The 27,772-nt window shown below is 39.3% G+C and overlaps 1 protein-coding gene across 1 annotated transcript in view; it reads left to right on the forward strand.

Moving 5' to 3' along the window:
- Positions 1 to 4,557: 4,557 nt before the first annotated feature.
- Positions 4,558 to 27,772, forward strand: part of FAM19A2 (family with sequence similarity 19 member A2, C-C motif chemokine like) — a 448,103-nt gene continuing 424,888 nt past the window's right edge. The window contains exon 1 of the mRNA XM_023764235.1: positions 4,558 to 4,710. The gene's annotated coding sequence lies outside the window, so the exon portion shown is untranslated. The remainder of the gene's footprint in view (positions 4,711 to 27,772) is intronic.

Here is a 27,772-nt window from a genome sequence, read left to right on the forward strand (position 1 = left end):
ATTTGCATAAGGATAATGCTGATTAGCAATGGGAAGGGTATCGGTCGTATGCTAATTCCCATGTTTCTCTTTTATTAGTGTAGATGGGAAAGAAAAGCCCAGTGTTCTAAAGTGATTTTGTAAATGGTTATTCTTTCCCAGCACAGAGCCTGGGTTTCCAATGTCATTCCCATTTGGATTCAATCCCACTACTTAACATAGCAGACAGAGAATTATTGTAAGACTTGCAATGAAATAGTAGTGCCAGGCCTTTTAAAATGTAAACTTTGTTCCCTGGGGAAATAAGTTGCTAGTTAAGAGAAAAAAAAAATACCTTTCATCACATGATATGAATCTTTCAAAAGAGATCATTTGAAGGCACCTCAAATGATTGTCATATGCTAAATTGATTTAAATCTACTCTAATACAATTAGCTAAAATAGTAAAATTTACATAATTTACTTTTGTCTCCTTGTTTTAAATTATTTGTCTCAGCTATTTCCTTAAAAATTCTTTTCTTTCTTTAAGCCTCTACTATGTTAGATTATCAAGCTAAAGTAGAATGACTCCAAAAATTCAGAGTAAATGGTGAATGGGAAGGAGTTTAATTGTAATTTTAATACATATTTTATAATTTATAAACATACAGATACTTCTTGAAAGCAAACCTTTAAATAGTAAGTTCATAAAAACTAAATATTAAAGTAATAGATGGGACCCAGCTTGAACTTGACTGAAGTAACAAAACATAAAATCTGTGGCAGTATCTTTTATTAAAAAAAAAACAAGTTAAAATATTTGATGCCCTTTAGATGCAAAATATGGTTGGATTACAAAGCATGTTACGGTAAACTCACTAACAAGGAAAACATATTTAAATACTAGTGGCCTGGTGCACAAAATTTGTGCACGGTGTGGGGGGGTATTCCCTCAGCCCAGCCTGCACCCTTTCCAATCAGGGACATCCTTCTCGCAATCTGGGATCACTGGCTCCTAACCGCTCACCTGACCACCTGCCTGATCTCTCCTAACTGCCTCTGCCTGCCTGCCTGATCACCCCTAACTTCCCTCCCCTGCCAGCCTGATTGCCCCCAACTGCCCTCCCCTGCAGGCCTGATCTCACCCCCAGCTGACCTCCCCTGCAGGCCTGACCTCTCCTCCAACTGCCCTTCCCTGCAGGCCTGATCTCGTCCACAACTGTCCTCCCCTGAAGGCCTGATCTCACCCCCAACTGTCCTCCCCTGCTGGCCTGATCACCCCTAACTGCCACTGCCTCAGCCCCTACCACCATGGCTTTGTCCGGAAGGAAGTCGGATGTCCAGAAGATGGCTGGTCCACCCAGTCTAATTAGTATATTACCCTTTTATTAGTATAGATAGATTATATAGGATAGGATTGCTTAAATGGGGGGGGGGGCGCCTTTTTCAGCAGGAGGAGATGCTCTTGGCAGACAAAAATACATAATCCCTATATCTGGACTGGTAGCCAGCCATATGCACTATACTGCCAAACTGGTCATTAAAAAATTGAACCACTTTCTTACACCTGACACCAAACAGCTGTTGCCCTTAAAACCCCTCCTGTGCCCCCACCTTAGGTTCTGCCTTCGTAGTTCATCTAGATTAGGTTCTGATTGGTCAGTTTTTATGCCAGTCAGCATTAAAAGCTCTGCCTCCTAGGCAGCCATTGGCTCCTTGCACTTCACCCAGATTTGGTTCTGATTGGTCAGTTTCTATGCCAGTTAGCTTCTCGGGGCCTATCTGGGCCTGATCATGGAGGCGGGGCTGATCAGCAGCCACCCCAGGCTGCTGGTGAGCCGGCTGAACTGCTGACCTCTCTGAGAAAGAGAGAGTCAAGAGCTGTTCAGAAGCTGCCACCCAGGCTGCAGATCAGACCCTGCTTCTTTCTCTGGGTCTTGCCAGCAGCCGGGGCAGCTGCTGATCAGCCCCGGCTCTCTCTCCAAGGGGTCAGCAGTTCAGCCCGCAGGCCAGTCCCCGCCCACCTGAGCCTGCTGCACGTGCAACCTGGCTTCGGTGGTCCCTTCAGTCGTTTTGGACGTTATGAACCCTGACTCTTGATATATGTATAGATAGATGATACCTAGTATTACTTTTATTTTTAATCTTCCCCTGATATTTTAAAAAATAATGTTTAAAATATATGTTTTTTATTGATTTCAGAGAGGAAGAGAGAGGGAAAGAGAGATACTGGTAGAAACATCAATGATGAGAGAGAACCATACTGGAGACTGAGCTGTCAACACGGACAGGTGCCCTTGACAGGAATTGAACCCAGGACCCTTCAGTCTGCAAGCTGATGCTCTACCCACTGAGCAAAACCGGCTAGGGCGGATATGGATTTTTTAATTGATTTTTTAAAAAGAGAATTAGAGTGAGAGAGAAACATCAATTGCTTGCCTCCCATAGGCACCTTCACTGGGAATGGAAGACACAATCTAGGTATGTGCCCTGACTAGGAATTGAACCCCTAATCTTTTGGTGTACCTGAGGATGCTCCAACCAACACAGCCACCCTGCCAGGGCCCTAGTATTGCTGTTAATTTTAGAGTCTGTGAGGAGAACATCTGATACCTATTTTGTCAATGATTTCCGTGAACCAGAGCTATAAAAGCACAAAACTTTAGAGCTGAAGGAATTTAGTTACTTTGGTAATTACTATCTAGTTGAATAAGATGTATGAAATATTGGCTCCAAAGCAAAATCTTGGAGATAGCCTTAGTTGTAAAGGGTTCGTAAGATTTCCTGGATCAGCCTCTTGTTTCTTTGCTTCAGATATTCTTTTTCTAAACCCATTATTAGTACTTATCCATTTCGCATAATCTTCTAATCACTAGATTAAGATTTTGCTCATCACCGAAGCTGGTCAAAGTGAGCTTAAAAAGACCTTTCTGTTGAGCTCATATGCATACACCTTAAACCAATTTCCAATTTGATTTAACCTATAAGGACATGACCTTCCAGGGTCTTGCTATTACATTTCTGTAAATAGCACACGGTTCTTTTACCAAGGACTCTGGTTACCTAGTGCTGCAGTGCAAATCGTCTCTCCAAAACCATTATAGCTTGGAACCGGTAAAAACGCAAAATTCTCTGAAACCAGATACTGTGTCTTTTTTTTTTCTTTGTGGAGAAATTGCAATCCTAGTTACAGCCAGTAAAGCTTTCTAACCCGGTCCTTCCTCTAGAGGGAGACACAGTCCAGCTTTTTACCAATTGCCGCCCTTCCATTTTTTACTGTCTGTCTTTTCCTGCAGGACCGCAGTTTGCTCTCAGCAGCAGCTGCGTCTGCTAACAGAACTGGCGGTTGGGAGGCAGACGGAGGGAGGCAGCATCGTTTGGTCTTGCCACCCCATTTTACTGCTTCACTCAACCTGGAGTGTTGGGACCTATTCTCTCTCTGCGTTCTCTCCAACCAGGCTGGGTGGAGTAAGGGGTGTGGGTGGACAGGGGTTTCTGCCCTTTTCGGTGACTTTAAAAAAGGTACCACCGGTGTCTCTGGGCTGTATAGCGCTTAGGAGAGGGGGATTTGATTACTAAACCGTTTACTTTTTTTTCCTTCGGTAATTTGGATTTGTTTCCTCGGCCCCCTCCCCCGCCTCCCTCTCTCCCCCTCCCGCCTTTAGCGAAGTGACACAATTGCTCGCTCCAGTTGGATGTTGGAACTTACACCTTCCCGGAGGTGACGGTGCCAGGCACTGGGGAGAGGGGGACAGAGGCGACTTCCCTTCCTTCCAGCCCAGGATGCCTAGAGGGGCAGCGGTTGGGCTGCGTGGGGCTCTGCCCGCAGCACTTCTAGGAGGGATTGAGGGGCTGCAGCTGGCCAGGCGTGGCTGCTAATTGGACTCACGCTAAGTCTCCGAGAGCGTCAGCTGGGACCTATCTGCTAAAAGCGGGAGCACGGGCACCTGCACCGAGGAACCCGTGCGGCTTGCGGGCAGACGACGGCCGGCCGAGCTCAGAGCCTCTCCTCCTTCCTGCCCAGAACCTCCCCAGCAACTCCTCCTGGACCTGCGAGGGCCGGAGAACAGAAGTGCGTGGCAGAGGCTGCTTTCCTGAAGGTGAACCGTTCCGTCCAATTGCCTTTTCCCGGAGAGCAAAAGGGAGGGCGGGAGAAGGAACGGAGTCCTGTGTGAGTGTGTGTGAGAGGGAGAGACGACGTGAGGCGAGAGGAAAAGTCTGTACTCGGCGTTAAAAGCAAACAAATCAGAGATGGAATAAGGGCGGTAATTGCTGCAAGACCGCCTTGATTCTCGCAGCGGGGGGAGCTGAGCGCACCGCGCGTATCCGGCGAGGACGGCGGGCGACCGCGGGCGCTGGCGAGGGCTGCGGGACTTCGACTTGTCCTCGGGAAACACATTTTTTTTTTCTTTTTTGATTACTTTGACACCGTGGCATAGAAGGGAGGAAAAGAGGCGAGGCTCGCTCGCTCCACCTTCCATCCGCTTTAAGGGGATTCCGGTGTAAATGTCAGATTCCTGAGCCTCTGTGCCATCGGAGGAGGAAACACACACGCGCGCACACGCACGCTCCGGACCTCACTCCCTAGCCCTCCACGAGCACACCCCACCGGACCCCGGTTCCCTATGCCCCTGAACGGGGACGGCGGATTGGCATCTTGGAAGCGATGCGAGAGCGATAAGGCTGGCGCGGGCCCGCGGAAGCTGCAGGAGCATCGCTAGGTGTTGCCGCCACCAGGAAGCCGGGCTGCAGGTAGGTGCGAGCCGTGCCCCCGCGGGCTCGGGGGACTCGGGCGGCCGCTGGAGGACCCGGGCCCGGAAGCCCTCCCCTCCCCGGGGCCCGGATCTGTTAGGGGGCTCGTCGGGGCAGGCGGGAGGGGAGAGCGGATGCTGGTCGGGCGGCCAGCGTCTTCCTCGCCGGCTGTCGGGGTAGGGGTGCGGGTAGAGGGACACCGAGAGGGGAGCCGAGCGCACGAACGACGTTCCGAGCGCGGTGCCCTCCCTCCTTTTCTGCTCCATTTCTCCTAACCCCGCGAGCGACCCGGCCGAGGGTGAAAGCGAGTTTTAACCGGATCCCCCAGCCAGGTCCAGCCGGGTTGGTAATCATTTCGGACTCCTCACCAGGGGTTGGGGGTCGCGTTCGAGGCAGGACCGTTGAGGTGTGCCAGGGCGCCCCTCTGACAGCCCTACTTTCTGTCCACTTCTGATTAGCTGATTCTCGGGCCTGCCTGCAGACGGTGGGCGTTTCAAGGAGGCTCGTTTCAATGAGACTTCCCCACTTCTAACTATCTTCATAAAGAATCGTCCTGATAAGTTCCTCGGCCCCATCTATGTAAAGGGTTATTTCAATTTGGGAACGGACGCTTTATTCCCGAGTGAAACAAAGCTTTCATAGAGGATATCAGAAGAGAGCTCCGGGAAAAGCATCATTAGACGAACTGCGTTCAAAAACAACAACAAAACCCAAACAAACAGCTTCGAGAAGCGAATGGGTTTTCATTTCTTTCCCAATGGAAGCCTCCCAGATCTTACTAACAGGGCACGGTGTTTCTGCCCCATTGCTCTGCTGTCCCTTCGCCCCTTCTGTCCCAGAAGGCCGGGTTCTTATCCGGAGGTGTTTTCTTTAGGCTATTGGTCCTCCCTTGCCAGTGGGGAACGTGTTGTTTCCAGAAACTGCCTTTGCAAAGGAAAGTTTGAGATTCGCCGCCCGATTTCTCCGAGGACTGCAGGCTGAGCTGTCTAGTCTCCACTTGAAAAGGAGTCACTGTGGGCGCTTGCAGAGCTGCCGCCTCCCCACCCCCAGTGGACGCGGCGCTCTCCCCTTCGGCATTCCTCTTCCTGACCGTGTTAAACAATTGCCTGAAGCGCTTGGAATCAGATGTGTAGTTACTACAGTGGCTGGCTAGCCTCCCTCTCTCCAACCTGGTGCTGAAGAGAGTTTGGCTTGTGGCAATGAGACAGAAAAAATACCTTCTGTCTGTGTTAAATCCCCTCTTGCATTTTGTTGTTTTTGGGAAAAAAACAAAACAAAACAGAAAAAACCCACCCAAAACAAACCTGTATGCAACCTTTACTCTGAAAAGTCCCCTCAGAGCAGTCAGTATATGAGTCCTTCTCTCAGGACAGGATGAATTTCAATGACTATTGACTGAATGATAATTATCTGGTTCCTGTCTTCCCAACTAGATTGTTTGAGACATTAATGTTCAGACTGTTATCAATTAACACATTAAAACTGCTCTATTAAGCAATGTAAGTTAAGACAGTTGAGTAATTAATTTCTGTGTAAAGTGCTAAATGGCAATAACTAGCAAAGGAGATTGAAAACACTTTTAAAGCCTTTAAAAACCAGAGCATAAGATGATAGGTATTCACTCCAGCCTTCCTATGTTTCTAGGTGTACTCTCAGACTGGTGAATCTTTTACAGTTTCAAATTTGGCACCTAAAGAACCCTAAGAATGATCATACACATGTAATTTAATTTTTTCTTTTCCTACTTTACTCTGTCTCATCCTGGGTCAATTGTTTGCACATTGACCTCTTTAGAGTCCTATTTTTTAAAGCTACCAATAGCCATTGAAAGGCCATCAGTAACTACACTAAAGCGCATTTTATTTTGGTTTTCTGAATTTTCAATAAAAATGGGATTGTATTATTTATAGACAGTATGCTATGAGAACAGTGTCACACCAACTGAATGCTCAGACAGAGTGACTCTTTAAAGAGGCAGAGCACAGTTTAGTGTTTTGCTTTCTATTAGGCATTTCTTGAAATTGAAAATCTTGATTCTTTTGCACACCTTTAATAAATTTTGTAGTTTAGGATGCATAAACTTACGTATTAACATAGAGTGATATGATATATGTCTCTTAAAGAAGAACCAAAACCTTGACATTAATGCCACAAGTTGTGCTAAAGGGGAATTGAAGTTTTCGAGTTTGTGATTTTGAATCTGAAAAAATGTTAGCTACTTTAACCATGACAAATTGCAGAATGAAGATTTATTGAGATGCCCATGGATCTATGTCAAAAATGATACATATTGCTTAGAGACTACATTATAGTATTTACTAACCACCAAGTTATAAAATGTGAGGACACAGCTATAAAAAGGCCTGTTTTTAAATGTGGTTACGTTTCCTTTTTAAAAATGTATAAAGTAATGAAATTTAGGGGTAATACAAGATTTTATAAACTTTATTTTGTGTATTATCAGAAAATCTTAGTGATCCTGGATCTAGTATTTTAACAAATGACCCTTTTACAATGTGTTTTTGAACATTGAAATATTGAGAGTGTATTTTAGGGTTGATTTATCATTAATTACAGGTTATGGATTACCCTGCATGGGGAGGGTAAAATGTGCCTTTCCAGCATTTTCCAGGATTTCTTATCACGGGCCCTAATAGAAGGTATTCTCAGATTCTGCCTAAGTTCAGCTGTGGCTGCAAACTGATGAACATTTGCCTCTCTAATGCATGTGTTAAACTAGCAATGCTCCAAGTGTCATCAGTTATTTCTAATATATTTGAGAAGATGAAACAACCAGAGTGCAAACAGTTCAGTGCCCATGCTTTCACTTCTCCAGTATTTTATTAGGGATGCCTCATTAAGTCGCATTATTCTGCAGCTGTTTTGTTCATTAAAGATTCAAGTAAAAATAAGGAACTTTACTGTGCAATGCAGTTTAGTTTCCTGGGTGAAAAACCATACGTTGAGGTAAAATAAGCATCTAACATAGTCCCCTTTGATCTATGCCTGACATTTACAATTGCAATTCATCAACCTGTTATTAGTAGGGTTCCCTCAAAACACAGAGAAGAAACACATTAGCACAGATGCTGCTAGATATGAAGGCCACACTAGCTAGATCAACCTCATATCTGGTCCACATACTTGCACAATATTTCACATGATGCATCTTACTTAGGAAGCATTGATTTTTTTTTAATGCCATGTAATATGATGAATTTGCCATTTTGTTCAGAAATTCTTTGGTTAACTTTATTTTGAACACTGTATTTGAAGCATATTGAACTATACCACTGGAAGAGGAGGAATAATTTCACAATGAGTCTTTTTAGAGAACAGTTTTACTTTAGGTTTGGAGCATAGGCTGAAATAGGGGAGATGGAGAGAAGGGCATGACAACCAGAGACCTAGAAGTTAGTTTTTGTTTTTTAGTTGTCATTCACCACTGATTTATTGGGTAATTTTTAGAAAGTCTGATTCTATTCATTTGGCACAGTGATTTAGTGTCCTTGTCAATGAAATATAACTAACAATTCTTGTCTTCCACTTATTCTTAACAGAAATTTTTAGAGGAATGGTTAGACTTATTGGAACGTGAAGAAAAGTACTATTTAAATACATTTCTCTGCAATATCTATCTAATCTCTATATCTATACATATAGATGCACATGCATATATGTATACAAATGCTTTTAATGGCACCTATGGAAAATGCTGGTTTTTGTATTGAAGGGGGTGAGAACAACTATAAAAAATGTGTACATTGTTAGGTACATAGTTTTTCACTACTTTGCATGATTTGACCTACAGTACAGCTGTATCCATGGTTTAACAAGGTCATTTGTAATTGAGTTTTACTGTTAGTGCCACTGTTACATGCAGTATATTTTTCCTCTTTAGTTTTTTTTTTAAGGTATTTTTGTCCTTGCTCTGTTCAGGCCTAACTGCTTACTACATTTTTATTTGTTAGGCTACAAATGCAAAAATTAATCAATTTTGTCCTCTATGTAGGGACGCTTTGGGATGTGTTTATTGACACCATGACTGGGAATTTCAACATATTTTAAACACTGAATATATCTGTATGCTGCTTTATTAAATATGCACCTCCGCAGTCCAAACATAAACCTCGCATTACGTTAGAGCATACTATTCTGGTTTACAAGTGTTACCTACGCATTTTCCAGCAACATATTGATATTATAGGCCAAATTTCTATTAGATTTCCATAACCCACCCACTTCTGATGTATATACCACATGTATATGTTGGATTTCATCCTCTGCTATAGTGATAGGCCATTTAGTCCCTGGAATCAGTGAAAATCTGGCCTTTTTTAGGCAATTGATTATTATGACCATTGGGAAATACAAGACTTTCAGGTTACTTGGGACTCAGATGAAAAGTGAATATACTAGTATTCACTATAAGGAGAACATTTCATTTTGTTCACAGTGATCCAGATGGGGTATGAGAGATGACTAAGGAATCAGAGCGTATAGTACGCTTTTATTAGATAAGATCCTTTTAGTCACTTCCTTTAGTCTCCTGAATTACTCCATAGTAGCTGTAATTGTTTTATGATTTCATCTGAATGGCCAGTTAGTGACGGTACGTCTGTCTCCCTTTCCCTAGCAATAGCACAAACATAGTCATTCAATTAAATTTATCGTTATTTTTGAAACTCTTTACAGAGAGACTGGATATTGTGATAATGTTGAATTCTTAGCAATTATGCTGGTAGGCTGGATTTAGAACTTTGACAAAATGGGGACAAGTAGCCCCTTTGCTCTGTAAAGCTAATGCTTCACAGAAAGCCCGGAGAGTGCAAAGTAGCTTTTGATGAATGCAAGGTTTGTTTTACTCAATATTTTTTTATGGTTTTTTTCTGCTGTGAAGTAGTCACTGTATAATTGCATGCATGTGAATGGGCAACTGTGTTGACCTTTAAAGGTCATACAAAGATTCTAAACCTTTCAATTTCCAGTGATAATTGCCTATGACCTCCTGTTGCTGCATATGGAGCTTTCTGTTGAGTTTAATAATACAGAGTAATACTTTGGCTTTCTGTTGCAGATTATGCAGCTCTTTATAAGCACATTTACAAAGGTATCCATAGTAGGCACTATGACAGAAGACTTTTGGAAAAGTGTATTTGCTTTGGAATAAAGTTTTCAAGCCAGAATGGCCTGGCCTATGAGGAGATGGACAGATTCTTTCTGGAACAACAACAGCAACAACAAAAAACCCATCATTTAAAATTATCTATATGTTTATTTGATTCTGGCTGAGTTTTTCTTTTTTAATGTCTTTCTTGGAGATTCCAGTGAGAATTGAACTTAAATATTGGAGGAAGATATTGGAGGAAGGAAATATGTCTGCTCTCTCCTGCTCTATTATGAAAAAGACCATCTTTATGAGAAAAGCAAGGTGTGTTGTTTTTTCTGGTTTCATATTCTTTGTCTTTATGGGTTTATTTTTTTTTAAATATTATTTTTTAAAATATATTTTATTGATTTTTTACAGAGAGGAGGGGAGAGGGATAGAGAGTTAGAAACACCGATGAGAGAGAAACATCGATCAGCTGCCTCCTGCACACTCCCCACTGGGGATGTACCCGCAACCAAGGTACATGCCCCTGACCGGAATCGAACCTGGGACCCTTGAGTCGGCAGGCCGACGCTCTATCCACTGAGCCAAACCGGTTAGGGCTTTGTCTTTATGGGTTTAAAGTAAGCAAAAGCAGGGGAGTAAAAAAGGGCTATATGGTCATAAGAATCTTAACAAAACCTCAAGCTAGTAGTAATATGACACAGAGACTTTGTTAGAATATATTGTTCAAGAGGGTAAGTGTTCTATGGCTCTAAAATTTGGTCTACTCAAGCAATATAACTCTATGTACTAATGCAGTGAATTCATGTCTGCTCAGATCAGTCAAGTATTCAGAAATAGCCAATAAAGACCATTTGAGGAAAACAATATAGACACTTTTTTATTCGTATTAGTTTATGGACAGTTTCAAATTAATTTAAGGTGGACAAATCTGGTTATTAGCATTTCTTTCTTAGTTTAGTTTTACCTTACTATAGGGGTCTAGTGAATGGCATGCTCAAATTTGTTAGTGCTGGAGAGTTCAGTGAATTTCTTCTTAGAATGGCTGTCAGACATACTAGTACCAATGACCTGGTCCTGCTTTTGTTTGTATTTTCTTTAGAAAGTTGATTTGAATTGAGCAAAACAGCTCTAACTTTAGTTTTTTGTTTTTATGGTGTATAAGGAGAAAGGAGGTAGATGTACCTTTCAGTCAGGCAATCCAAAGGCCAAGGGCAAAGTGAAAGGGCATTGCAATCTCATACTCCATAAAACCATTTTGAATAGTTTTAAGTTACAGGAATATTTTTAACCTAAATTTTTTCAGCTTTAGTTATATTACAGTAGAAATGTTATATTACAGTAGTTTCCTGCTAAGATACATGTATAGCATTATTGGAAAAACCTTTTAGATTGATTGTTGGTGTGTTTATAAATATACCAGAATTGGGTCAAAACTTAGATTTTGCTATTTGACAAACTTAGATATATTTGCTTATCCCATCATCTGCTGAGTGGTTAAAATTCATTGGCTTGCATTTTGGTTAGCAGATACATTTTGAAAATGACTATTATGAAAGCACTGTGGTACAGTGGCGAGAGGTCTGGAGATACTTTTGTAGTTCTACCAATAAGTAACCATGCAACCACAAGAAAATAACTTTATTTCTATGAGCCTCAGTTTCTCAGCAATGTGTTTTTTAAGTCAAGTTTTCAAGACAATTAAAAATTTTAAAAATTTCCCCTGTGCTCAGATCTACTAAACATCATGGCATGGGAGTAATAGTACTATAAGACATACCTTTTAGTTAGGCAGTCAAGAGACATCTAGCACATAGTTCCTGGCATATTAGTAAATGTTCTATAAATGCTTTTCAATAAGTGATTTGTAAAAGTTGTCCAGCTTTATACAATTGGGATGATGATAATGATAATAATGATTATGGTGATGACTAAAGAGTATAGATATAGGGACATAAAATTGAATCAGACTAAATCTTATAATTCAGTTTAGCCATTTTGTCTAGTTTATATCATGCTGTTTTTTTGCAAAACAAGTTGTGGTAGACTACGAGTCTTAGGCTTGTTAGGGTTACATGTCTCTTCTTTATTGCTGGTTTTCATCGTTACTAAAATAAAATGAACAACCAAAATAGAGCTAGACTAGCAAATGAGTACTCTTCATATACCTGTTGATAATTGAACACATTGATTCAAAATCTGTGTATGAATTTTTGAGAATTTTTCATTCCTGGGAAAAGTTTATTCATTTATTCAATAAGTATTTATTGAACAACTTCTAGGTGTTTGGGGTCTCTCAGTAAATAAAAAAAGACAAAGACACCTGTCCTCGTAGAATTTACCATTTCAGTATATTACTTGAAGTTTTGAAATGAATCTGGAGGAGTGGTTCAAGAATGTATTGTGCTGTGTCTGCACTTGCCACTAATTCTTGTTTATGACTGTGAAGCATAGTTCTGAAAAGACATTGTTAAAATAATTAAATTGTCTGAGTTGGAATGAGATGTGTAGAAAAATAGCATAGTATATACTTAAAGTGAGTGGATTGATTCCACCTCACAAGGTCTATGATCAAACCTAGGATAACACAAACAGAAGCACCTTTTCCTGAATTACACATAGGAAAGAATAAATTCAGATAGGCTGAATGATTTGAGTTCAGTGATATGATACTTCTAGAGTCCCTTAAATGGGTCACACATTCAAACACCTATGGAGTCCGGGTGGGAATGTGAATGAGGGAAGCAGACCAAATGGAAGATGACAAATGATAACTGACATCAACTTCAGCTACAGTGTTGGGGATACCATAGGGAGTGGTGGAGATTCTGGCCAACATCTAAGTGAGAAAGCTGGACCTTGGCTCCCCTTATTGCCATGCCAGAATGTAGGTCTGGTGTTGCCAGATTTTCTGACTTGTAGAAGGAAACTTAGATGTGCAGATTTTTTGATGTGAAAGTTTCAGATTTTTAAATGAACTCAAAGTTAAAATACTCTGTGGGTCAACAGACATATCTGAAGGCCATATGCAGGCTAAGGAGCATGTTGAAAGGGGGATATGTGAGAACAGCTAGTTAGGGACCCTCTGTCATCTCTAGCCATAATCCTCCAACCCTACTGGCATCTGGAGTGAGACTAGTTGCCAGTACAGGGCTCAGCTGGAGCAGCTGAATAGTAACGAGGAGTGGTTCCATCTGTCTCTGTATTTAGTTTTCTTCATGTTGACCCTTGTGCAGTTGATGCTGAACTCACCTTGAAGTTGGTGGTATCTTGTAGGGTTTAAGAGAGATGCTGGAAATGCAGAAGTTTAAGTTGATGCCATGTATTTGGAATGTGCTTTGTAATTCTATAATGCCGTATTCTTTTAGATTAGTGCTTCTTAAACTTCAAAACGCTCAGAAACCATCTGGGGGAATTTTGCTAGAATGCAGGCTCTAGAGTGGGGCCTGAGATTCTGCATTTCTAACATGCTTCCAGTAAAGCTAATGCTGTTGGCCCATGGACGACAGTTTGAGTTGCAAGGCTTTAGAGAGCATTCTCACCTGAGCTTCCATTCATGCATGCAGAAATGGGGGAGGCCTCCAACCCTTAGCTCTGACAGGGTTCTCTGCAATAACAGCCCAAACCTGGCCACTGACTCGAAACACTTTTCTCAAAGGCTCTTTAATCTGAGCACAGAATTCATGTGTTTTGCTTATTTTTCTAGTCTTTAGTTTAGAGAACATATTCCCCCCCCCCAAGTATTAATCAGACATTATCTGTTCCTCATATATTAATACAAGTTTGATTCACTTCCTACAGCTTGAAGGAATAAGTTTATTTCTTAACTAAGGCATTATATTTGGCTCTCTAAATCAGTTTTGAAATTTTAACAATATTTGCTTCCCTTTAGGACTTAAATGTCAAAATTTTGGCCACAATAACTAGATTTTTGTTTTACTTAAGTAGTTATTATGAGTAGGCTAGAGGATAGATTTGAAAAATGATGGTTTATCTGTGTGCTTATTAGGCTTACTATTTTATTTTTTAATTTATATTTATTATTGAAAGTATTACAGATATCCCCCATTTTCCCTTCATTAACTCCCTCTTCCCGCCTCCTCCCCAAGCCTTCACCTACTGCACTATTGTCTGTGTCTATGGGTTACACATATAAATTCTTTGGTTAATCTATTCCCGCCCCTCCCTTCCAGCTCTCATTTCCCTATGAGATTCATCAGTCTGTTGCATGCTTCCATGTCTCTGGATCTATTTTGTTAGTTAGTTTATTTTATTCATTAGATATCATATATAAGTGAGGTCATGTGATATTTGTCTTTCTCTGACTGGTGGGCTTACAATTTAAAGTGACTGTTTCTTGCCTGGCCTATGTAGCTCGGTGGTTGAGTGTCGACCCATGAACCAGGAGGTCACGGTTCGATTCCCGGTCAGGGCACATGCCCCGATTGCGAGTTTGATCCCAGGTAGGGGGCATGCAGGAGACAGCAGATACGGTAGATGATTCTCTCTCATCATTGATGTTTCTATCTCTCCCTCTCCCTCTCTCTGAAATCAATAAAAAAAATTTTAAAAATGTTTAAAAAATAAACATCTTTATATAGATGAAATGACTATCTCTTTTTTTTTTTTTTTTATCATTTTGCTCTGCTAATCCTAACCACTTTTCCACAGTGGTCTCTTTAGGATTGAAGACATAGTGACCTATTATTTAGGGAGTTTTACTTCTTTATATATCATTAGCATTTTTTTTTTCCTAAACCAGTTTTACTAATGCCAAGTGTCATAGCTAGGTTTGTGACTGAGGTTTGACCTGGGTCTTATGTCAGAAGCTCAGTTCATTGGGTAAACTATTTTGTTGCCAGTTTTATCAATGCCCTGAAAATTCTTATGTTTCTTATGCTGGCATATTAATTATAAACTGAAATTGGATTTAGACATGTCAGTCTGAGGGAGTGAAGCAATTTGTTTTCTTGCAAGTTGTATGATTAATATAGTTTGCAATAGTAATGCTATTAAAGCTTACTCATTTTTTTCATTTAAGTGCTTCGAAGTTTCTGATATATAAAATAGCTTTGCTTAAAACTAAGTAATAATATGATTTCATTTTCCTGAGTCTGTTAGACTGTAAGCTCTGTGAGGAAAAACTATGTGTATCATGTTTCTATTGATTCCCAGTGCTTAGCATAGTGTCTGGCACATAATAGGTACTTGATGAATTTAATGGGAAGATGATCACGAGCTCATATTGATAAAATGTCTTTTTGCATATTTCTTCAGTGTGTAAGGAAGTATTCTGTGAAGCATTGTCGTTTATTCTGTCTGAGTGTGTGTTTATGTTGTGTGTGAGAGAGAGACAGAGAGAACTTTTTGGAAAAGATAGAGGCTATTGATTTTGACCTACACCTGAAAGATATTTTGGCATTAAAAAATACATACATTCTAGGCAAAATATCAAGTAGAAAAAAATAAAATTAGCATGCTGACCGATATTTGACAATTTACTGTAGTTTGGAGGTTTAGAAACCACATATGCTTGTGATTCTACTGTAAATTAAATAATATTTGTCAATGTCAAACTTAAGTGTTGTTAATCACATATGGAATATACTTTGATTGCTCTTGTCAGTGACTTGACTCATAATTCATTAGGGAATTTAATGCCATTTATTCTTATCTACATAATTACCATTTTCATAATTTATCATGAACCAGATTTGCTTCTTTTCACCTTCAGGAACACTTTTGATTGTGATACCATTGTTCTTGGCTTTAATGATATTTAAAATTATTGGTGTTCTAAAATTTAAATTCTATTTAGTACAGATAGTATGCATTCAAATATTTTATTTTAGTCCTAGATCAACTAAAGATTTTAAATGCTTGCTGCTATTGAAGATTTTACAAAATTAAAACTTTATAAATATTTGATTATTAAGAAAACTCATGTGTATTATAAAACCAAGAGTCACCCTAACCAGTTTGGCTCAGTGGATAGAGCATCGACCTGCAGACTCAAGGGTTCCGGGTTTGATTCTGGTCAAGGGCATGCACCTTGGTTGCGGGCACATCCCCAATGGGGAGTGTGCAGGAGGCAGCTGATCAATGTTTCTCTCTCATCTATGTTTCTAACTCGCTATCCCTCTCCCTTCCTCTCTGTAAAAAAAAATTAATAAAATATATTTTAAAAACAAACAAATAAATAAAAAACAAAACCAAGAATCAACTCATTAGATCATCAAAAATTTAGTTGCATTTTTTGTGTCACCTTTATTTTAAAAGTTTGAGTTAAATTGTATATATTAGCATCCTTTATACTTAAAACGTTTCTTAAAACCCTTGAATATGATATATTTTTTGAAGTATAAAGTATATCTCTTGTATGCTTCCATGTCTCTGGATCTGTTTTGTATTTTCGGAACTCCTCAATGAGTCAAAAGACAGTCTTTGAAATAAATGGACCCGTTATTGCCTGTATTGTCCCAGAACGCTGAGATGTGTATAATTAAGATCTGAGTTTATTGAGCTAGGACTACTGTGGAACTTATTGAAAAAGACCTATTTTTCTTCCCCAACTCAATACCAAATATGAGATGAATGAAAAATGTAGGGAATGTATAGTACTGATTTTCAATATCAATCAATAGAATTAAAATCAGTCTTATTGTATAGTGGTAAATTTTATTTTGGAGCAAAGTCCAAGTTATAATTCTAGGAAGACTGGATTCGCTATGGTTTTCTTTGCATAGCATCTTTTCCTAGCAGCTGATTACATCTAGTCTTTAAGGTGGGCTTCAGGGCCTGTGGCCAGTACTTCACTTTGTATTTGTGAAATCTGCTTCCAGTTCAGTGGGTAGGTGGTATGGCAGACTGGAGTGAAATGAAAGACACAGAAATAAGACTGAATAACTGGTGGTCAGGGACTGAGAAGGTTTGCATTTGGTGGGGAATCCCAATGGGAAGAGGAATTAGGAAGGGAGAAAATAGAGGTGAAAAGGAAAGTTTGTTCTCACTAGCATTTTTATACAAAAAAAGAGGAAATCCTTGACCTTTGAGAGAGATTAGAAGTTAGACAAAGAATAAATCTATTGCAGTTCTTGGGGGAGCAAAGAGGTAAACTGGCAACCAATAGAAGTAAGACTGTTGAGAGAAAAATGTTTGATGCCAAACCAAAGTTTTCCCTTGGTCTTGTGAAAACTGTAACTGGGAATAAGAAATTTTCATCAAGGTATTTTACCAAGCTAGAAGTCTGAAAGAATGTTACTGAACATTTTTGTCATTAGTTTCTCATTGGTAAATTGGATTTAATTTACTTAGATCTCTCCAAGCTTCTTTAAGTCAATGATGACCATAGGTCATCCTGTGCTTCTATTAACATATCTTGAACACTGTCCTTTCTCTCTGCCTCTTCCCCACACTATGAAATTCTTGAGGTCAAGGAATGTTTCTTATTCTTCACCATGTACCGCCCAAGGATAATCTAGAACATATTCAGACATTTAATATGTATTTTATTAATTTATCTTTAATTTTTTATTCTAAAATTCAAAATTATTTTCATCTTTATTTTTCATAATAAACAACAAAATGTGTTCCAGAGGCACACATCAGTACATTTACATAGTGCTGTACTGTTTATAGAAATGCTTTCATACATGTGATTTCATTTGATACTATAAAATGGCTAGGAGTTAGGGATGAGTGATATTTTCAATTCTGGGTGAGGAAACGGAGAAAAATCATACAGCTAGCAATGCCAGGAGGCTGGTTTGAATTTAAAGCCTATCTGCTGGGAGATAATTCTCCATGGGTCTCTCAAGACATTAACTGCCCTTTTGTTCCATAAGATCTTTTTAAGGATGTTTCAAAAGTAAACTGTCTCCCTTTGATTCATAAGGCAGATTTGCCTACTGTCCAGCATAAAAAAAAAAAAGTCTCCCTCTAGGACAAAGGGAGGTCTGCTTGTTGTCCATTATAACATACTAGAGGCCTGGTGCATGAAAATTCATGCACTTTGGGGATGGGGTGGGGGTTTCCCTCAGTCTGGCCTGTGCTCCCTCACAGTCCAGGAGCCCTCATGGGGAGGGGGGGGGGGATGTCTGACTGCCTCGGAGGCGGGAGAGGCTCCCACCACTGCCACTGCACTCTCCAGCCATGAGTCTGGCTTCAGGCTGAGCATCACTCCCACTGACCACTAGGGGGCAGCTCCTGCATTGAGCACCTGACCCATGGTGGTCAGTGCACCTCATAGCGACTGGTCGTTCCGCCATTTGGTCGACTAGCATATTAGCCTTTTATTATATAGGATTTGGGTTCACTTAGCTCAGGGTTCCACCAATGTGTGTACAACATCCACATGGGCTGCTTTGCATCGTACCTGTGGGACTTGGAGTAAGGGAATGCACTAACCTTCATGCTACTTGATATTCAATAAGTAATAAAGTCTTTTGTCTCTGACACAGGAGTCTCATGTCTTTTGCCAGCAACCATAAACTATGGTAGCCTAACTTGTAAGATTGTAAGTAGGGCAAAAATCTCAAACCCTTCGCAGTTTTTGACAGTGTCTCTTTCTGTCACATGAAATCATGTCTCTTTTTCTTTGCCTACTTTATGTCCACTCTCATAGCTACTCTAAGTAAAGTTGTATCAAAAATGTGTGATCTATTTTACTGCTGTCAGGCTTTCAGTACTCCCCCACCTGAGGTCCATCCTCCTCTGATATTCAGAAAGATCCTTTAGTGGCAGTATAGAGGATAGGTTCCATGGGGGGCAGAATAGGAAGTCAGGGGAACCAGCTAGGGAGGGATTTTATGATTCTAGTGAGAACTGGAAAGAGTTTGAAGAAGAGAGTTGAAGAAGGGAGGAAAAAAAGACACAATTTAGAGGTGGAAGATGGAACCAATGGGTCTTAGAGACTGAATGAGTGGAGGAGAGAGAGAAGAGAGTCAAGAATAGGTCCTGGCTTCAGTGACTGATATCATTTATACAGAAACATCCTGAAACCTACTATAGTCTATCTAGATCAGTGGTTCTCAACCTTCTGGACCTTTAAGTTCAGTTCCTCATGTTGTGACCCAACCATAAAATTATTTTAGTTGCTACTTCATAACTGTAATGTTGCTACTGTTATGAATCATAATGTGAATATCTGATATGCAGGATGGTCTTAGGCGACCCCTGTGAAAGGGTCCTTTGACCACCAAAGGGGTCGCGACCCACAGGTTGAGAACCACTGGTCTAGATGAAGACAATAGGCTTAATGTTAAGCATTTTGAGTTGAGATGCCCTCGGGATATCCAAGAGGACATTTAAGTAAATAGTGGTACATTTGAGTTTGAAGTTCAGGTCAGAATTATGGTTTAGAGATAGAAGTTTGTGAGTCATCAGCATACAATTTGCAGTTGAAACCTCCTAACTGGATGAGGTCTCCAGGAAGAGTGTGTGGAAATACCAAGGAGAGACAGAACCCTGGGGAACAATAATGTATATAAAAGAACCTCAGCTCTACTTAATGTCAGCAGGAAGAGTCGCTTTCTCTCTGTTGTTCTCTTTCTGGATTTTTGCCCGGTTTTCAGGAACTTGGCCTCATAAACCAGGGAGTCCACCTCTCCTGCCTAGAGAAGCTGATAATAGCAGGAAGAGAGAGCAATGGAGAAGAGTGGGCAGCATGTTCAGAGTTCCCCATTTCCATGTTCCCTCTGCTATGCCCTGAATATTATCATGTACTAAGGCTGTGCCCCTGCACAGCTGTCACAGACAAGAACACTGCGAGGGTCCAGAGACTTTTCATTTGTGGTCTTTATTCTCCATGGAGATCTACAGACATAAAAAAAAAAGAAAACTCAAGTGTTTACAATGTGCCAGCACTGTGCTAAGCACTTTACATGAATTACCTTATTTAAATCATGCAGTAATTCCAGAGGAAGGTACCACTACTATCCATCCTATATAATAAAAGTCTAATATGCTAAGTGTCCAGTAGTCCATTCAGCCAATCAAAGCATAATATGCTAATGCTATGCTAAGGCAGCTCAACCGCTCACTATGACGTGCACTGACCATTAGGGGCAGACAGTCAATGGGTGGACCAGTCGGTATGATGTGCACTGACCACCAGGGGGCAGATGCTCCGACCAGTAGGCTAGCTTGCTGCTGGGGTCTGGCCGATTGGAACTGAGTGAGATGAGCCGGACACGCCCTGGAGCCCTCCAATGACCCCTCCCCCCAGCCAGCCCCGACAGGCCCCCATCAGGGCAGGCCAGCTGGACCCCACCCATGCACGAATTCATGCACCGGGCCTCTAGTAGTATTTTTATAAAGAAGTAGCTTGACCAAGGCCACACAGTTTGTAAGAAGTGGAGAAAAGTTTTGAATCACATACCCTACCTTCAGAGCTGAGTTTTAACCATACAGTACTGCATGTTAGTCATACTTGTTGTAAAATGAGACTCATTCTGCTTAGCAGAAGGCTAGTTAGAGAATTGTCTTGGTTCAAATTACTTACATTTAGACATCCTAAGTATGCCCTATTTCTTCAAATTTAGAACTATATTATTCAAACTACACTATAATATCTATAGCATTATTTGAATATGTCACAGATTTTCCATAAGTGGCTTTCTATGTCTCCTGTTTCATTTGATAAAAAATTTTAAGTAATGAGATATAGAACTAGCATTCAAGAAAATCTGGAAAAAATTATATACTCAAATATTTATTCCTTTGAATTAAAAAACTAAAACAACAACTCCAGCTCCTAACCAAAAGTGAGCTAAAGTGTCTTTTTCAGGAATTTAAATTCAGGCTAAAATATTCTATTACATTTACCTTACAAAAATCTCTCCTGGGCTCCTTGCTCTGTAAGAAATGGGATTCTTGGGGGCAGGGCAGGAATAGCCTATGCAGCAGCCCTGTTTGCAGAACGCAGTTGCATTTGTAGAACCTCAATATAAGACCAATGAGATGCTCAATGCTTGGTAAGGTTTGTACATTGCAATCTTCTAATTTTCTGATTAATGACAAAGCCTCACAAAAACATTAATTATATTGAAAAAATTCAGACAATCCCTGTCTGAGTAAACAGTAAATATATCTGTAAATGGACCTTTCCCCGAATAATATTGTAATATAGCCAGCAGACATTCTATGGTAATGTGAATAGTAGGTTCCTATCCTTGAATGTTATAGATGTTTTTAATATGAGGACAACATCAGAGGAGGAGTTCTGTATTACGGCCACATTGTATTTTCTTTTGACTCTGTTTTTAGAACTCAATGTTAGAAAAGAATAGGGCAGATTGAATATTTTTTTAAAATGAGAGGTATACTGCAATACCTCTGTAGACATACATTCAGATGTACATACTATATGTATTATGTACTCTTTGTATACTTGATTCACTTTCTTGGTCTGAATTATAGTTGTTGCTTATCGAGTGGAATAGTAATTGGTGATAACTAGTCTTAATAGCAATAAGTTAAATATCACTGTAGATTATGCTCTAAAATTATAAATGGAAACAAAACTTTCTAGCTGGGGCTAAGAGAAAGGCCCTTGTGAAGAATAAGATTTAAAATCATAACAAACAACAATGTAATTTCATTTGAGGATTCACTTTGTTGAAGATGACAAGATAATTTTTTTAAAGGACTGAATGAGGATATGGCAAAGTGAAATTGTGGTATAAAGAAGCTTATTGTAAATACACAATAACTAGAGAAGAATAAAAATGTGAAGCCTGAAGAAATGATATAATTAGAGTACTGAGTAGCCATTTCAAATATTTTTCTTTACACATTTTATTATAACATTTACACATGAGTTTCCACAACCCAATAATCTTATAGTTTTAAACCGGAAAAAAACTTTGGAGTATATACAATCCAAAAGCCTCATTCTATAAATGATATCTCAAGGCCCAGAAAAGTAGCTTGATTTGCTGAAGGGCAAAGAAATTCTGTCAAACCCAGATCTGGAACCCAGGTTTCCTGATTTCTCAATGGGATGTTTGGACTACAAATAATCTTTGTCAGCTTTTCATGGAATCAAAGTTTTGGAAGGGAGTTTGGGAGGTACCTAATCTATCTTGCTTTCTTACAGTGATTTAGAAAGTTATGTGAATATTGATAAAATTAAGGGAAAAAAGATCCACAGAGAAAGGAATGTTAAAATTTCATTCAGTTATTTATTCTAGAGTTTAAAACCCTGTTTGTCAATATACTTATTCATTTAATCGTTATTTATGGAGCACCTACTATGTGTCAGGCACTGTGCAGATACATGTAAAACAGATACTGATGCAGATACTTGTAAAGCAGAATGTCCTTGGAGTTTATAATCCAGTGGGGGAGACAGCCATTAAATAAATATGTATTTCTGTATGTACACACACACACATTTGCAGATTAGGGTAAGTGTTATAACAGAAAATTTATTTTCATATATTTAGAAAACAATGTTTTTCAGTGGACACACAAAGAAAAATATTTTGTTTCAAAATGAGAGAAGATTTGTAATAGAGCTGTCTAAAGATTAAGAATTTTAGAAAATGGTAAATTTCTAGCACTGGATTTATAGCTATTAATGGATCCACCTTGTTATAATAGAATTACTTATTTGTTTGCCTTAATCACTAGATGATATGATTCTTGAGGGCAGGGACTGTTCTTTTCCTATTTTCTGGTACACTGTTGTCCTTGTCTTCTCTCTCCTCAATCTATAATTTTGCTAAGTAAGAACATTAAAATTGTCTTAAATGTTTTTTTTGAAGAATGGTTTTATTATATGATCTCCGCTGTTTTTCTTTTTGACAAAGAGATTTTGTGATGATTTGCTTTAATAGGTTTCTAGTTACATGAAAAATATATATGAGAGACAATACAGTTACATTCTGATCATCTTCCTAATCCTCCATGAATTTTTAAAAATAATAGATGTGGGCCTGCGGCCAATTTCTTAGTATTATAATATATTTATATATTTAGTTTTACTTGATCTTAGTATTGTCAGTATGCAATGCATTAACAGTGAAGAAAAGTGGTCTTGTAATGTATCTTGAGAAATGTCTTTTGGGGTATGCCTTTTCTTGATGATGCATTACCAAGGGGCTATAATGTAGCAGAAGTCTTTTGTTATTGCTCCAACTTTGTTCTAATCACAGCTGTAATTTCACTACCATCAAAGTACAGGGCCTATATTTCAGAATTTGGAATTCTGTAATATAAAATTTTAGCAGAGCATAGCTCAAAAATTGCATGTGGATTTGCTTGGTTATGTTCTCTGTATTCTTTTTTTCTCTTCAAATACTATAGTTGTCTGCATGAATCAGCTATCAGTAGAGGTGATTAATAATAAAACTTAATAATAGTGATTAATACTAAAATATCAACAGCAACTATACCACATATAATTAAAGAGACTGTGATACCTTAACTGTGGTGGATCATAGTAAAGTGAATTAGAGAATGTTGCTAGGTTGCAAACCACTTACTGGTTCTAAAGTATTGATCAATCAAGAAATGCTACAACAGCCTAAGTATTAAACTAAGAATAACAGTTTTAAAAATTGGCCCCAAAGTGCCCATCAATGGATGAGTAGATAAAAAAGCTGTGGTACATTTACACAATGGAATACTATGTGGCTGTAATAAGGAAGGAACTCTTTTTTTAAAAAAAATATTTTTATTGATTTCAGAGAGGAAGGGAGATGAAGAGAGACATAGAAACATCAATGATGAGAGAGAACCATTGATCGGCTGCCTTCTGCACGCCCCCTACTGGGGATTGAGCCCACAACCCGGGCATGTGCCCTTGACTGGAATCGAACCTGGCACCCTTCAGTCTGCAGGCTGATGCTCTATCCACTGAGCCAAACCAGCTAGGGCAAGGAAGGAACTGCTATCCTTTGTGACAGCACGGATGGACCTGGAGAGCATTATGCTAAGCAAAACAAGCCCGAGAAAGACAAATATCACGATCTCAGTTATATGCGGATCTAATGAACAAAGTAAACTGATGAACAAATTAGGTCCAGGGGCATGGATACATGGAACAGAATGACAGATATCAGAGGGAAGAGGGGTAGAGGGAATGGGAAGACATTTACCAAAGAACATATATGCATATATGCATAGCCCATGGACACAGACAATAGTGTGATGAAGGCTTGGGGTGGGGTAGGAGCTGGGTGGAGGGGGTCAAAGAGGAGTAAAATGGGGGACATCTGTAATGCTGTCAACAATTAAAATATTTGATCCCAAATAGCCTTGGCAATCTTGAGAATGAATGAAGTTGGAGGGATCACAACCGGATATCAAACTATACTATAAGGCCATTGTAATCATAGCAGCCTGGTACTGGCACAAGAAAAGGTTTATATATCAGTGAAACAGAACAGAGAGCCCAGAAATCAACCCGTGCCTTTATGGTCAATGAATATTTGATAAAGGAATCAAGAGCATACAATGGAATAAAAACAGTGTCTTCAATAAATGGTGTTGGGAAAATTGGACAGGTACATCCAAAACAAACAAAAAAAGAAACTAGACCACCAACTTACACCATATACAATAATAAACTAAAATAGGATAAGGGACTTAAATGTAAGTCATAAAACCATAAGAATCCTAGAAGAAAACATAGGCAGTAACATCTCAGATATCTCTTGTAGCAATATTTTTGCCAGTATATCTCCTAGGGCAAGGGAAACAAAGGAAAAAGTAAACAAATGGGACTGCATCAAACTAAAAAGCTTCTGCACAGCAAAAGGAACCATCATCAAAATGAAAAGGGAACCCACTCTATGGGAGAACACATTTGCCAATAATACATCTGATAAGGGGTTAATTTCCAAATCATATAAAGAACTCATACAACTCAACACCAGGAAGACAAATAATCCAATTAAAAAATGGATAAAGGGCATGAATAGACACTTCTTTAAAGAGGACATACAGATGGCCAAGATACATATGAAAAAATGCTCACATCACTAATTATCTGAGAGAGGCACATTAAAACTGCAATGATGTATCACTCCACACCTGTTGGAATGGCTACCATCAAAACATCGACAAGTGCTGGTGAGGATGTGGAGAAAAGGGAACCCTAGTGCTCTGTTGGTGGGAATGCAGAATGTTGCAGCCACTGGAAAACATCATGGAGTTTCCTCAAAAAATTAAAAATGGAACTGCCATTTGACCCAGTGATCAATCCCACTTCTGGGAATATATCCTAAGAATCCCAAAACACCAATCAGAAAGAATATATGCACCACTATGTTCAAAGCAGCTTTATTTACAATATCTAATCTATGGAAACAGCCTAAGTGCCTATCAGTAGATGAATGGATAAAGAAGCAGTGGTAAATAGATAAAAAAAGCACTGGAATACCATATGGCTATAAAAAAAGAAGGCACTCTGACCCTTTGCAACAGCATGGATGGACCTACATATTATTATGCTAAGCAAAATAAGCCAGTCAGAGAAAGATAAATACCATATGATTTCACTAATATGTGAAATCTGATGAACAAAACAAACTGACGAACAAAATAGAATCAGGCATGGATACATGGAACAGAATGACAGCTGTCAGAGGGGAGGGAGGTTGGGAGGACTGGATAAAAGAAGGTGAAGGGATTAGCCAAAGAACATATGTGCATAGCCCATGGACACAGACAACAGTGTGGTGAAGGCCAGGGGAGTGGGGTGGGGGCTGGGTCGAGGTGGGAAAATGGGGGGCATCTGTAACAGTGTCAACAATAAAAAATAAAAAAATAGAATGTAAAAAAATATTTTTATAAAATGTTCTCAGGTAGAGCCACAATAATAGCCCAATAGCTCAGATAGTTTGATACCTGATAAAGCCCCTTTGCAGTTGGGGTTTATAGCTCTTCATGGTCCCTATTTAGTAACTCCTATAGAGAAGTAATAAACAAATACATAACTCTAGTAGAGCAAATGTGGACATAGAAGAACATAAAAGCAGAGTGATCTACCTCAGGAACCTGGCTGACTTGATGTATAAGTTGAATACGTTTCAAAACCAGTATTTCTTTCATGTCTTGGCAACATTTCAGAGGGAAGCACATCTTGACACTAGCTGTATCACGGAAATTTTTTCCTTACAGAGTTTGTCTAAAGTACTCACCCAGGGTGAGGCCAGTGCCTTATTGTAAGAGTCACCTGACCTAAAAAATATCTTTACTTAGAATTATGATGATGATAACACTGGACTCTGACATATAGTTTCCTGTGTTTGGCATTTTAAAAAGGGGTATCAGTTATTTTAGGCCTCAAGGAAATGGTTAAAGCTTTCCCTAGGGTCCTTGGGATTGCAATTTTCTCTTCTGGCTTCCATAAATCACTAGCCCAACAAGACAAACAAGAAGAGAGTTATGGTTCTTGGAAAGAACTTGGGAAGCCATACAAGATATGCATTGTCTCAAAGGTATGATTACTGCTGTTACTATCTTAATTTATTTTTTAGATGTGTGCTTATGTTGTAAGCTCATTTCTATTGTACACCTCAGACTCATTCCTATTATACAGGTGCTATCCATTATAAATAGAATATACGAATAAAACACTTATTTAAAAAGACCTACTAGTCATTTAAAAACATTTATTTCTTGTGCTGTTTTCTAATTTACCACTTGCCTAGTTGGCTTCATTCTTTATTATAATGCATTTACAAAACTTTTACTAAATGCATATTTAAGGCATAGAAAACCCTGCAAAGCTAATACATTAATACCTGTAGTGCAGATAGTCATTAATTTACAAATATTTGTGTTCAGGTGTCAGTGTAGTGCATGTTAGAAGTATCTCAGTGTATCAAATAGATTATAGACTTTGAAACTAGACAACTAAGATTAGAGTTATAGTTCTATTGCCTACTAGCTGTACGATCTTGGCCAAATCACCCAGTTTCCACAAAACGTCAAACTTTGGAATTCCCATGCTGTGGATACATGAGGAAGGAAGGAAAAAGTAAACACCAAAGGAATAACTAGAGAGACAGACATTGGATTAATGTGGTGTCCCTCAGGGTAAAGGTGATGGTATTAAATGTAGCAGAGAGGCTAAAAGGAAATGAGAAAAAGGCCATTGCATTTTGAAATTACAAGTTCATCACAATAGAAATTGAGAAGGCTTTCTACCTGAACATAAGGAAGGCTTAGCCCTTCTTTAGAGGGATATTTCATATGACAAAATAGCTCATTATAATTGAACAAAATATTTCCCTGTGTTAGCCTTGTTGGGGCCGCTGTGTTCCAATTTTAGCTTGGCCACTAGCGAGCTCACTTTGTAACCTAGGGCAAATCATTTAATTTCTCTGGGCCTCATCTGTATAATGAATTGTGTGTTTTTTTAAAAATATATTTCTTTATTGATTTCAGAGAGGAAGGGAGAAGGAGAGCGAGAGATAGAAACATCAATGATGAGAGAGAATCACTGACTGGCTTCCTCCTGCACACGCCCCACTGGGGATCGAGCCCGCAACCCAGGCATGTCCCCTTGGCCAGAATCGAACCCAGGACCCTTCAGTCCACAGGCTGACACTCTATCCACTGAGCCAAGCCGGCCAGGGCATGTATAATGAATTGTTGAGTGAGGATAAAGGTATATGATTACTACTGTTACAATCACCAATGTGCTATTGTTAGAATGTGCCTGGCCATGTACTAATTACTTTCTATCCATTCTTTCATTTATGTGATATTTAATGTTCCTTTTTATCTAGAATTTCATTAATTAATCTGAAATGTTCAGAAGCACTAGCAGTGGAAACTACACTGAATTAACCAAGATTATGTCTAAATTTTTTTCCAGTTAATTTTTTACATTTCTAATTGATTACTAGGTGGATTTAAAAAAATAGAGACTTTAAATATTTTATGAATCATGTGTGCATTAATGTCTAAGACCTGAACCCTGGCTAGATTTAA

The sequence above is a fragment of the Myotis lucifugus genome, unplaced genomic scaffold (genome assembly GCF_000147115.1).
Source record: "Myotis lucifugus unplaced genomic scaffold, Myoluc2.0 scaffold_323, whole genome shotgun sequence".
Taxonomy (NCBI): Eukaryota; Metazoa; Chordata; class Mammalia; order Chiroptera; family Vespertilionidae; genus Myotis; species Myotis lucifugus.